The sequence below is a fragment of the Silurus aristotelis genome, assembly GCF_946808225.1.
Source record: "Silurus aristotelis genome assembly, chromosome: 10".
NCBI lineage: Eukaryota > Metazoa > Chordata > Actinopteri > Siluriformes > Siluridae > Silurus > Silurus aristotelis.
In genome coordinates, this window is record NC_139583.1 from 13,574,821 (window position 1) to 13,587,892 (window position 13,072).

Below are 13,072 nucleotides of genomic sequence, written 5' to 3' on the forward strand. Positions count from 1 at the left end.
TACATTCAGCTGATCAGAAATTATTAATACAGGTTAAAGCTAAAGTGAATTAATTAAAGAACATTATTCAGCAAACTACAGCTACCCAATAGCCAAGGAAAGAAGTACATAGAACTAGGAAAAAAAATTTTCAGTGAATTGGAGCTAGAGGTGCTTGTGTCCAAGGTCGTACCTCAAAAAATGAAGGGTATCATAATAGCTTAATATACAGTAGAAAGTTATTGACAGTTCTGAAGTGTGTGAACTGTTTTCCAAATTCAGCTTTAATTTCTTTTAGTAGGTCAGTATAGGCTGAACTCAGATTTAATAAAAATGTCTTTTTACAAACACTGATGAAGCTAATTTTTAACCTTAACAAATAAATTAATCCTAATTTTTTACCAAAATGCTGCAATAAATTAGTTGAACAAAATGAATAAAACTATGTTGAATAAAACTTGTTGTTTGTCTGACAAATGCTGTAAATATTTGGTCAGTGAATTTTGCCAAACAGCCTTTGTGTAGTTTTGCCACAGTGTTAGTTTTTAATAATAAGAAAAGAACAGCATTCAGCAAACTACAGCTACTCAATATCCAAGGAAAGACGTACAAAGAACTAGGAAAAACACATTTTAGTGAAGTTGAGCTAGAGGTGCTTGTGTCCAAGGTTGCAGCAAATAAAAAAAATTTTTGGACTCCCCATAAAATGGACAAAGTGGTGTCAATCAAGGTTTTTTCAATTCTTTGTTTATAATGAAATGAAGGGTATCATAATAGTTAAAAATAGACAGGTATGGGCAGTTCTCAAGTGTGAGTGAACTGTTTTCCAAATACAGCTTTTATTTCTTTTAGAAGGTCAGAATAGGCTGTAGCAAGGTTTTAACCTGAATAAATAAATAAATCCTAATTATTACCAGAATGCTGAAATAAATTAGGTGAACAAAATTAATAAAACTGTGTTGAATAAAACTTGTTGCTTGTTTAACAAATGCCATTATTACCTGGTCAGTGAATTTTGGCAAACAGCCTTTTTGTAGTTTTGCCAGTTTTAATTAATGGGTTTAACAATGTTCTTTGGGCTGTTCAGTAAATTACTGATTTTTTTAAGTTAGTCCTGTAATTTTTACAAAAGTTGATAGCCAAACAAAAGAACCATGAAATGACATGAAATGTGGCAAGAAACATAAAGACTACAGGGAATAATGTGACACAATAAAAAACAACAAAAGCTTGACTGTAAGACAATAAACTCTAGTGCTGTGTCCCATTTTGCTTTCTATCCATCCTAAATAGTATCTGAGATTAGAAGTAGTGTGTTTCAAATGATAGTATGTTGAAATGAGTATCCCAGAGGCACCCAGATGGTATACTATTTTGGGTAGATCCAGACTTCGGGGTAGAAGTGTGAATCCGTGGTCACTTTTCCAGCTAATATTATCCACCCCTCGCAGTTTTGTGATGGATTGCTTTGCCAAATAAAACAGGAGAAGCATCATGATAAATGTAATTATATAGAATAAATTATATAATTACATATAAACATATACATATACAGTACTGGCAGCACTCATGCGTCTGTTTTTTTAAAGCAGCTTCTGCACCTGACAGTGGAACCCTCCGCTTGGAAAACCTCTGTTTGACCCTGGCCACTGTACTGTGTGTATGTGTATATATATTTATATATATCAGTGGTGGCCTGTCAGGGCCAGTAAGGCCTTCTCTGCTGGCCTAAAACACTATCAGTTGCACTGACCTACATTTACAACCTAAATTCTAATATTTGTTCCATTAAATTGTATTAATTTATTCCAAACAGTTTATTCTCTTCATTTCGTAGAAAATCTCTTGGCTGCACTGCTTCAAGTACATGTATGTGAGTGTTAGATTTCTGGTACATTCAGATTTCAGCCTCTATGTGCTGCAATGTCAAATCTATATTAGCAGTGGGTCTGTTTCTTTAAACAATCAGATTTAAAATTCGCCTCACAGGGCAGCTAGCTGGCCCAGAATAGCGTCAGCATTTTTCTGTCCTCTGATTGGTTGGTCGGAGGGAAACTGTTGCAGCCAAGTTCAACTAGCAAAACATGTCTGTAGCGATCTGCACACAGTAATACATCAGAGTTAGACTTTTTTTTACACCCACAATGGCTGACAGAGGAAGAGAAATTAATTTGGTCTCGGACATTCTTAAAAATCCATTTTCAAGAAAAGCTAGACATCGTGAAAAGAGGTCGGCCAACCCCCGATGCTAACTAGCTTGTTTCAGGGTTTGTTTGCCACCTCCAGACCAGTGAATACAAGCGGTACCACTGGCTTACAGCCTCTGAGGAGCGGTGCAAACTATGAGTATGCATCTCTGGTGAGTAGGTTGTATTGTATTTGAATTTTTTATGTTTTTGTCATGTTATTAGACAAATATTGATTCTGAACTGCTCCAGATGATGTAGGTGCACAGTTGCGATTGTAGTGTAGAGGTTTGGAGCTTGCTTTAGTAAAATGGTGTTCACCTTCCATATGCAAAATGCCTCTCTTTCTGTAATGCCACGCGTTCTAATATAGTATTTATGGTTGTATAATTGTAACATGACAGTGGTGGTATTAAAAGAGGTGGTTTAAGTCAGGTAAGTCCCAGTAAGTACATGCAGTGGAAAAAGTGTTTGCCCCCTGTTAAAACTGTGGTTTATCACACTTCAATTCAATTTCTCTAGCCACACCCAGGCTTGATTACTGCCACACTGTTCACAATCAAGAAATCTCTTAAATAGGACCTGGCTGACAAAGTGAAGTAGCCCAAAAGATCCTCAAAAGCTGGACATCATGCTGAGATCCAAAGAATTTCAGACAAATGAGAAAGAAAGTAATTGAGATCTATCAGTCTGGAAAAGGTTATAAAGCCATTTCCAAATCTTTGGGACTCCAGCGAACCACAGTGAGAGCCATTATTCACAAATGGCAAAAACATGGAACAGTGGAGAACCTTCCCAGGAGTGGCCTTCTGACCAAAATTACCCCAAGAGCACAGCGACGACTCATCCAAGAGGTCACTAAAGACCCCACAACAACATCCAAAGAACTGCAGGCCTCACTTGCCTCAGTTAAGGTCAGTCTTCATGACTCCACCATGAGAACGAGACTGGGCAAAAATGGTCCAATGAGTTCCAAGACGAAAACCGCTGCTGAGCAAAAATAACATAGAAGCTCATCTCAGTTTTGCGAGAAAACATCTTGATGATCCCCAAGAATTTTTGGAAAATACTCTGTGGACTGAGGAGACAAAAGTTAAACTTTTTTAAAAGTGTATGTCCTATTACGTCTGGTGTAAAAGTTACACCGCATTTCAGAAAAAGAACATCATACCAACAGTAAAATATGGTGGTGGTAGTGTGATGGTCTGGGGCTGTTTTGCTGCTTCAGGACCTGAAAGACTTGCTGTGATAAATGGAACCATGAATTCTGCTGTTTACCAAAAAATCCTGAAGGAGAATGTCCAGCCATCTGTTTGTGACCTCAAGCTGAAGCAAAATTGGGTTCTGCAGCAGGACAATGATCCAAAACACACCAGCAAGTCCACCTCTGAATGGCTGAAGAAAAACACTTTGGCGTGGCCTAGTCAAAGTCCTGAACTGAATCCTATTGAGATACTGTGTCATGACCTTTAAAAGGCGGTTCATGTTAAAAAACCCTCCAATGTGGCTGAATTACAACAATTCTGCATAGATGAGTGGACCGAAATTCCTCCACAAAGCTGTAACAGACTCACTGCAAGTTATCGCAAACGCTTCAATGCAGTTGTTGCTGCTAAGGGCGGCCCAACCAGTTATTAGGTTTAGGGGGCAAACACTTTTTCACACATGGCCATGTAGTTTTGGATTTTCTTTTCCCACAATAATAAAAACCTTAATTTAAAAACTGAATGTTGTGTTCATTGTATTATCTTTTACTAATATTTAAATTAGTTTGATGATCTGAAACATTAAAGTGTGACAAACATGCAAAAAAAAAGTAATCAAGAAATCAGGTTTTCACACCACTGTATATACAGTATATATATTAGGGCGGTTCAAAATTAATCTGTTAATAACATGCAAATTCATTTTAACAGCACTAATATTTTTTAAGGCACGATTAATGCAGCGTTTCTGCATTTCTGTTTGATCCTCATTATTACAGTTTTTCACAGTTTTTTTGGAGAGTTTCTCAGATCCGAAATGAAATTCTCAAAACTATTTGGTTAACCTCCACATCATATAGTCACTTGTGTTCATCATTAAAGCAATTCTCATTTCTTCTTTCTTCTGAATGAATGCTATGGTAAATTCATTAACTGATTGTGTACAGTTGTTTACTGTTTCTTAGATTATCAGTTGTTTATGTCATGTTGATCAAAATATATTTTACTAGTTTCACATGAAAATCTTGACAAAACATCTCAGTTCATGGCATAAGTCATTATATGGAAAATGATTAAACCAGTTGTCAGAATCTGTCATCTAAAATTTCTATTAAACTTTTTTTTTGTAAATGTTTCTTGAATTGATGAATTGGGCAAATCCCCCAGAATGATCCCCCAAATGAATGTCAATCCCGCAAATGAATGTCCCAGTATTTGACTACTCTTTTGCAACACGCTCAAATATATGTGCTTTCCCTTCACTTTTAGTGTTTAGCATAAATTGGTTAATTGGGATGCAACTTGAATAGTGCAAAACATCACAAGTATACATTGACAAGTATTTTCAACATTATTTCTTAACAAAAGAAATACTGAATAGCTAAAGCATTAAATAAAATGTTTTAAGTAATATAGAAAATAACCACACTAAATTAACTACACGAATAATCAGTCACTTCATTTCTATTTGTTTTAAGTGAAGCCGAGTGAAGCCTCCGGACATATCAGCCTAATACATATTCATATACAGAACATATTGTATTTGGAATCATTCTGGTTATAAGTGGCTTCCCTATTATGGATACAATGGCAGTACAGAACAGGGAAAGGCAAAGAAAAAAGCACAGATTCATATCATGTGCTTTCTCCCATAAGTAAGCGTCCAGATATTTATCTGAGTCCTGTGTCCAGTTGTCACAGCCTAATGGGCCTACAAGGACAGCTGCATTGCTCTAAGGGCTTGGTGTGAAAGCTATGTTTATTTGGTAAACTTGGTGATAAATGTCACTTGGCAGCTTTGCTAAGCATACTACCATAAAAACTGTCAATACTCCCTGCACGACATGCCCCACCGTCCTTTCTAGGTCTCCTTTGACACTCATCACAACATTATTTATTAGCCTACAGAGTGATCCTGGCTGCTGTAGAGGGAAAAAGCTTTTGGGATGCCTTGCATGAAGCGGAGTGCTGATGGATCTTTTTCGAAATATACAGAAAGGCCTGCCGATAGTCATGAGCGGTGAATAGTGCTGAGTAGGAATAACAGAGAGAAGGGTGTGTGAGTTGTAGCTGCCACTATGCTGCGAGTCATCCCTACTGCCCTCATTCATCTCAGACAAACTCTCACTGTGAGTTTCTTTTCGTGCTGAGAAAGAGAGGTAGTGTGGGGACCTGCACTCACCCAGCAACAGGAGAGGAATCATTATTAAGCTGCAGTACCTTCCTTGATAGCATTGTGTTCGGGGAGGAATGTTTACTGACATTGCTACCAAATTAATTACTGTCTAATGACTGAGCAGAATAGATGTTCTACCAAGGATACAACTGGGTCATTTCTTCAAGGTCTATTTAAATGTGAGCTAGGATCAATAAGAGCCTTAAGAAAACCAATCAGCTCTTATTTAGTTTTAGATTCCAAGTTTTGTATAGGTAACCTGAAAGAAATCATTGCTTAACTCTTAAATCAACTTTTTGTTTAGATAGATAGATAGATAGATAGATAGATAGATAGATAGATAGATAGATAGATAGATAGATAGATAGATAGATAGATAGATAGATAGATAGATAGATAGATACTATAAAAGAAATAATAAGATTTATACAATGTATACACTGGATCTGATACAATACAGTTTGTAAACAAATTAAGCAAAATCAAGGTATCCAAGGCTTAAATACAATGAAAGAAATGATAGTCATATAAAGTACATTAGCATTTAATATATGAAAATACAAATATCGAGAAATTAAGCACACAGTTGCTTATTAAAATAATATATTAAACAGATGGTTTGAAATTTTAATAAAATATTTTGTAGAGTCTATTTTTTTTTTGTAAAGTTTGAGTTCTGCAGGCAAAAAATAGGGCTACAAATGTTTTCATTCTTGGTACTAATAAAGACGCATTACAAGCATTCCTTGATAAATTGGAAGGACTGTAAAACAATTATTGGGTAATTCACAAAGTATTTAATTACAACCTAGAATTAGGATTATCAATATTTATGCCTGAAATGAACAATTTTTCCTTTTTTTTTTTTGTTGTTTGTTTCCTTCTTCCTGTCATTTCTTTCAACATGGTTCATGTACTGTGGAATTTCTTATAACAGTAAACTCTGATTAGCTGTGTGCATACGACATATTAATCAGGGACTAGCATGCAGGAGCTTGTTTACATGTAGCTTAAGGTAATTCATAATTTGCACTCATTTCAAGTCGTACAACATTTTCATGAATCGGACAGGGTCTTTCATATGTCATTCCATGCACTTAAACCTCCACTCATTTCTATTCAACCTTGCTGATTATACATTATACAGTTTATACACATTTATTCCCCTGTCTAAATGAATTGAATTGATTCATGCATACATTTTTGCAATAAACCGCTTAATTAAGGGGTTTAATCATTGCACCCTTGTAGTCAGGCACACACCCAAGACCAAGAAAGTAATTCGGATTAAATTATGGTTGACTAATAATGAGTAATCGCTTCTTAAAATCATAAAAGTTGATTATCACATGCATTTAAGGGGATAACCAATTCCTGAACCTATAGAGAGTGAAAAAGGAATCTTGGACGTGAATGATGTAGGCAAAAGCAAGGTCATTATACAGTTGTTGAATAATGTGGGAAAAGCCTTGACCCAGTGCAGCAAAACCAGAAGCTTATTCAACAAAAAGTCAAAAGTGTCCTTATCAGCAGATTGTTACACCAGCGGCCACTACTAACAATTAATAATTCTTCCCCTCTTCATTCCGCACAGATCTTCCCTCAAGGGGGTTACAAGCTCTCTCATCCATTTCACATATGGACGAGCAACAAGAAAAGAGATGGTTTATTTAGATGCCTGCAATCAAACATGAAGGACATTAATAAGGGGGAAGGTGGGATCCAGTGTGGATGCAGAACACGTGCGAGGTCAGCAGTGACCAAAAGCCTGCATTCCATAGACAATGTCAACCCAATAAAGTGTGCTTGTGTGACACTTAATTTGAACTTATTGATTTCCTATTTTTAATTATTAATTCTAATTAGGATGAACTGGACAGTGCCAGGGCTTGTGGCAGAGGGTCGATGGGGGGGGGGGGGGTGTTAATGGGAGTTGGGGGGTTTGGACCAATGTATGCAAAAGACCCACATGTACAGGAGTTTGTGTGTTTAAGTAATTGATATCAGATATTCCACCAACCAAATAGTCATAAGGTCTGTAAATCTGCAAAACGAAGCAAAAAAATAAATTTATCATTGCAACATTGACATTTATAATTGCAATATCTCTAATATAGGCATTTTGACAGAGAAAGATAAGGATAAGGATATACAGCTTCTGGTGACCCTGATGAAGCTTTCCAGTAGAGGGCAATGCTGCATATGCATCATTGCTTATTTATAACAGCCCCATGAGCACTACCGTACCTACATGTGTTACATGTACTTGCTCTACTCTGGATTTAAAAATATGCTCATAACCACAAAATTTGCAAAATCATTACCCTGATATACACCAGAACACACATTATACCTAAGGCAAAACATTTTTGTTAAAAAAATAAAATAAATGGTCAGGCCAATTCAGCCAATTCTTTTACAAGTTCCTATACAAAGTGCTTTCTAATGATGGTCATTAGAAGTAAGTTTAAATGGTGGTCATGTTGGTTAGAATTGAAACCAAAATGCCTGTATTCTCCACCCCTCGCTAACAAAATCTATTTTACTACAGAGTACTAACTCTTCGGTCAAAGCTTTGCAAAAGTAGATGTATAGAATGACCTATACATAAGAAACATTTTAGTATACTGTAACTGTTCTTACATAGCTGAACATACATATTACACACAGCTATTTCCTGTTACAGCAGTTAGTGTAAACACTAGATTGTTTGGCACATGGTCTGTGCATTCCAATGTCTGTTGGACATCAAGAAAAATAGCAAGGAAGTGAAGAGGTTTTAAAAGGCAATATAGCCTACTAGAGAAACACAGGTAAGAAGAGCAGAAACACAGACCATTCATCAATGCGAGTGGTCTTTGGGACTATGCAAATTGCCCCCCCTATCTTCCCTTGGTGAAACATCATGTACCTCCGAGGTTCTCGCACCTGCTGAAAACAGCCGGCATAACAGCCGGTGAAAAAATGGGATATGTCACACACACTTTTTCTGGGTCAGCTTTGAGTCTACTGAGCATGAACTTATCATGCAGGTGTTTGGAGTTGCATGTTAGGAATAAAGAGTATATAACCAAACAGCACAAACTTCTTTTTGGCCAGTCAATGTTCATGACAATCATAATAATGGTCTAATTATAATTTCTCCCCAAAATGGTGAGTATAATAATAATTATCAAAATCCAGTTGGTTCTATTCTGCAACCTCGATATAATGTTCATTATTTCCAATTTTTCAATAGTTCCAAAAACAGTTTCAGAGAGAGACTATTATAATGTAGGTCTCATTACCGTTGGATATGGTGCAAAGTATAGAGGAACCCCAGAGGAAAAGTTATGGCTACTTGACAAAAATGGTAAGTTGCAGCTTGTATAAAACAAATAAAACTTATAAATAAACAGAACCCCCACTCCCCCCCGCCCCAAAATATACCAACTTCAAAATTATTGGTACCCTTCAAGAGGCTAAGCTAACATTATAATATGCAATATTAAAAAATATTATTCCTATACATTTCATTTTAATAATAATTTTTTTTTAACAGAATTATCTCTTAAATAATAACAATAGACATTGGGAATTACTGCTATCTTTGAGTCTAAAAAGACTGCAATTTAAGATTGCAGAAAAATTGAAAAATAAATGCTTACACTGCTTCTATGTGTAAGCTACATGGACACAAGTTGTTTTCCTAAATCCAACATGATTTGCTCATTTGTATGTTTAAATGCCTGAATAAAATCTCACTCCACATTGTCACTTGACCTGAGTTCACTGATATCCTGCAACAGGCACATTACACTACATTCTTCTACAGTACCGGCTTTAATCATGCTAATTCCATACTATAATTATGCCAGTATCAACATCTCTTGGTATTTCATAGCATAATTGAGCTACATTATGTTAATACACGAATATTACCTGAACTTAATTATGTAAACTCTACATGGTTTAAGCTATGTGATTATATTACAAAAATCATATATTACAACATTTAGAAGCTTGTTTGACTTAAATTTAGCATAAGCAATGAAATTATGTTCTTAATACAGTAATCCCAGCAGCGGGCCGTGCATTTGGTACCTGGGCCTTCAGTGGGGACGTACCCGACTTAATCCACCTCTTTATACCACCACTATTATATCGCAATTATAGAAACCATAAATACTATACAAAAACGCAATATAACAACCCGTGGCATTACAGAGAGAGAGGCTTTTTTCAATGTAAGGTGAATACCATTTTACTAAAGCAAGAAACCCAGTTAAGACAACTCCAAACCTCTACACTACAACCGCAACTGTGCACCTACATCATCTGGAGCAGTTCAGAATCAATATTTGTCTAATAACATGACAGAAACATAAAAAATTTAAATAATATACAACCTACTCACCAGAGATACATAGCCATAATTTGCATCGCTTCTTAGAGGCTGTAAGCCAGTGATACCGCTCATATTCACTGGTCTGGAAGTGGCGAACAAAACATTTCCCAGGCTGAGACAAGCTAGCTAGCTTCGGGGTTGGCTGACCTCTTCTCACGATGTCTAGCTTTTCTTGAAAATGGATTTTTAAGAATGTCTGAGACCAAATCAATTTCTCTTCCTCCGTCAGCCATTGTGGGTGTAAAAAATTCGAACTCAGATGTATTAATGTGTGCAGATCGCTACAGATGTGTTTTGCTAGTCGAACTTGGCTGTAACAGTTTCCCTCTGACCAACCCTGATGGCCCACCACTGGTAGTCCCCCGTTTATCGCAGTGGTTAAGTTCCAAAACCGACACCGATAAACGGACGCCACCCCAAAAATGCTATTTTATGTGTACAGTACTGTACTGTAATAACATTTTACTTAATTTTATAATTAATAATTATATTTTTATTAATAAATGTCATTATTTAAACATAAAACTGCATAAAATCTATTCCCTATAAGTTTTTTGGTCTATCGTGTTATCCGTGAGAGACCGGTAAGATCAGCTAAACAAATTAGTTATGTGGCAAATGCAATTCTGCGATTAATGACTAATGACTCATTATTTAATGATTTTTTCCATAACAACACCCTATTTTACTTGCATAAAATAAATCCTCAATGAGGCCAACCCTGAAAATTCTCATTTACCCCAACTTTGAAGGAGCCTGAAATTTAACACACATCATTGGAACTCAACTTAAAACCATAAATTATGGTCAGATATGACTTAAGATTTTAGCCCTAGACACCATTGTTACGTTTGTAAAAAAAAAAAAAAGGAAAACCTACCACACAGAACAACACAAACGTCACTAGGTTACGTATGTAACCCTAATTCCCCGAGGGAACAAGAGCTGCATCGAAACGCTTTGGGAACAGCTCGCGTTGTTTACGCTCTGAATCATGTGTAAAATCTGGCCAATAGGCAGTCGTGACCAGGAAGCTACAAAATGAGCGATGGTAGTGACATTAGATTCTGAAAAAGGAAAAGGGAAGTGGCATACAACCTCCCCGTGGAGGGAGCTCTTAAATGGATGATGGTCTCTAATACCTCAGTAGAGAGACCAGCTGTTAGAAACTGCACCCCCTCAGGGGCCACAGCCACAGCTTCCATAATTTTGGGCGGGGGTGAATAGGGTTCCCCCTGCCTGTGAGAGGTGATCCCTCCTGGGAGGAATTCCCCAAAGATGTCCCTCGAGGAAGGACAGCAGGTCCGAAAACCACGGTCTGCCTGGCCAACGAGGTGCCACCAGGAGGAGATGAGCTCCTTCCTGGTGGATTCTCTCTAGAACTCCCGGGAGCAGCGCGATAGGGGAAAAGGCGTACAGACATAGCCTCAGCCACGTCTGCACTATAATGTCCAGCCCCAGTGGGGCTGGGTGAGAGAGAGAGAAAACCAGAGGGGATAGTGCGAAGTCTCCTGAGCCGCGAACAGATCCACCTGGGCTCTGTAATATCTCTACCATATCTGCTCCACCACCTCTAGGTGGAGCCTACATTCCATGGGCCTCGGCCCTTGCCTTAAAAGGGCGTCTGTTCTCCAATTCACCCGGCCCGGGATGTAAACTGCTCTCAACAAGAGGTGTTTTTCCTGGGACCATATGTGGATCTGCCATGCCAGCATGTACAGGGGGCGAGACTAATGACCCCCCTGGTGGTTGATGTATGAGACCAACGACGTGTTGTCCGTACGGACCAAAAGCAACCTCTCAGGTCTCAGAGGAAGTGTTCCAGTGCCAAGAACACGACCATCATTTCCAGGCAGTTAATGTGCCATTAGAGATGTTACTCATCCCACCGACCTTGAGCAGAGCGGCCACTCGTGACTGCTCCCCACCCCGTAAGGCGACAGGGAGCTCCCAGGACGGGGCCTTGAGACAGGAAGTAGGTTCTTTCCATATTTCTAAGACTCAAAGGGCTTGCCACAAGACTTTGATAATACAGAACAGATTGCCCTTTCGGGAAAACCCCTTTGTCTCTGAGCCACCACTGAAGGGGTCTTAAATGGAGGAGGCCAAGTGGGATCATGTTTGACGCTTGCCTGTTATGCCTGCAATACACTCATCGTGTGGAGGCAACCCCCAGCCTGACCTGTCGCCGCGTAAGCACTACCTACTATAGCCGAAGTGGCTTTTGTAGGCAATACCAGAGCCTTCAGGGATGCATCACTTGGGGAGAGATAGCCAGCTAGCATCTCTTCAACCCTGGGGATCTTGCTTCCACTTCTCATCGGGCCATGCTGTTCTCCTCGAACAGCACAGGCTGTGAGGAGTCCATGGGCTTGCTAGCATCGGAAAATCTCCCTCCTCAGAGGAAGAAATACGGAGCTCCGTGTTATACGCGCTGGAAAAAGAAGCCGCCGAAGCAAGTGCTTTCCTCGGGGAACGGGAGCTCGGCCCAGCAGGAAAGGCTAGAGAGGACTCATCTGTGTCCATGCCTTCTGCTAGGTCAGCCTGTGAGCCCTGCGATCTTCGGCAGATCTCCAGGTTGTTTACTACTAAAAATCTGTTAATTAAAGAAGAAGTACAAATACACTGTTCTGCATTAAGTATATTCCAATGAGCTAAACTAAAACTAAAATCACTCTTTAACCTTACCTTGCATGATAAAAAAATTTAATATAAAATATTCACATATTTACTTATTGCATTATATTATCAATATTTCCTCAGTGCCAACATTTCTATAGAAGGCTGTAAATTCCTACTGTTTGGTCAAACATTGGTGAAACCTTTTACCAAGCAACTTTTTAGACAACACTCTAAAACACACAAATACCCCATGTACCCACACAGCGTAAGATAATTGACTTTTAATGATCTGACATTATGCTAATGCTCTTCATGAAGAGATAAATCTTGGTGCGGGGTTTTTCCAGCTCTCTGCATGTGGCATGTTTGCCCACCATGGATGAGGAGATCAGATGTGGAGGACAAACTCAAGGGAGCAGAACTGCAATGCTCTAGTAGCCAGGGTCAGAGAACCAGTGTTCATCAGTGACCGAGTTTAGACTATGTGGGTGGATAAGTGATGAACGAACAATCACAA

At 38.4% G+C, this 13,072-nt stretch overlaps 1 protein-coding gene and 1 long non-coding RNA gene across 4 annotated transcripts in view; one reads left to right on the forward strand and one right to left on the reverse strand.

Moving 5' to 3' along the window:
• megf11 (multiple EGF-like-domains 11) overlaps nucleotides 1–13,072 on the reverse strand; it is a 119,462-nt gene that overhangs the window by 45,570 nt on the left and 60,820 nt on the right. The window contains exon 1 of one of the 3 annotated variants that reach the window (XM_083552036.1): nucleotides 9,943–9,978. The exons of the other annotated variants lie outside the window; for them this stretch is intronic. The gene's annotated coding sequence lies outside the window, so the exon portion shown is untranslated. Of the gene's footprint in view, nucleotides 1–9,942; nucleotides 9,979–13,072 lie in introns of those variants that run through there. 3 annotated transcript variants of the gene reach the window in all.
• LOC310732018 lies at nucleotides 7,500–8,946 on the forward strand. The gene is made up of 2 exons (XR_014535337.1): nucleotides 7,500–8,594; nucleotides 8,625–8,946. It is a non-coding gene; the product is annotated as an uncharacterized lncRNA (long non-coding RNA).